Source organism: Sinocyclocheilus rhinocerous, unplaced genomic scaffold (genome assembly GCF_001515625.1).
Source record: "Sinocyclocheilus rhinocerous isolate Xijiao unplaced genomic scaffold, SAMN03320098_v1.1 scaffold775, whole genome shotgun sequence".
In the NCBI taxonomy this organism is placed as follows: domain Eukaryota; kingdom Metazoa; phylum Chordata; class Actinopteri; order Cypriniformes; family Cyprinidae; genus Sinocyclocheilus; species Sinocyclocheilus rhinocerous.
The window spans coordinates 577,005-577,612 of NW_015645553.1; positions in this window are offsets into that span (position 1 = coordinate 577,005).

Genomic DNA, 608 nt, shown 5'->3' on the forward strand with positions numbered 1-608 from the left:
TTTTGCTAATTTGCTAATATAGATTGATTGATTGCATTAATGTATGTTTTTTTAATAATTTTTTAACAATTTGTACCTTAAATATAAATGTATAAATTAATAAATACATATTAATTCGTAATAATAAATGCATTAAATAAATAATAAAAAAATAAATAATAAAATAATACAAATATTGTTTTCCTTAATATTTTGCTTACGTAACTATTTGCTACTGTTGTTGTTGATGCTCTTTTATTTTTAACAATTTGTAACTTAAATATTGCATGAATAAATAAATAAATTAAAATAATAATAAATATAAAATATTATTTTGCTTATATAATTTTTATTGTAACTATTACTGTTGTTGTTGTTTTATGTTCTTATTTTTTATTTTTAACAATTGTCACTTAAGTATGGAATGAAAATAAATAGAAAAACAAAAATAAATAATATTTTGCTAATATTTTCTGCCACAAGTCAAATGTTGTCTAGCTGAGAATACAGAAGTCTATGACCCTTTAACATTTCAGAGCTCAAATCAAACTGTGCCTCGTGGGCATTTTAGACTTATTGGAGGCCAGTCGAGCTTCAGACCAGATCTTTCTCTTTCACTCTCTCTTTTT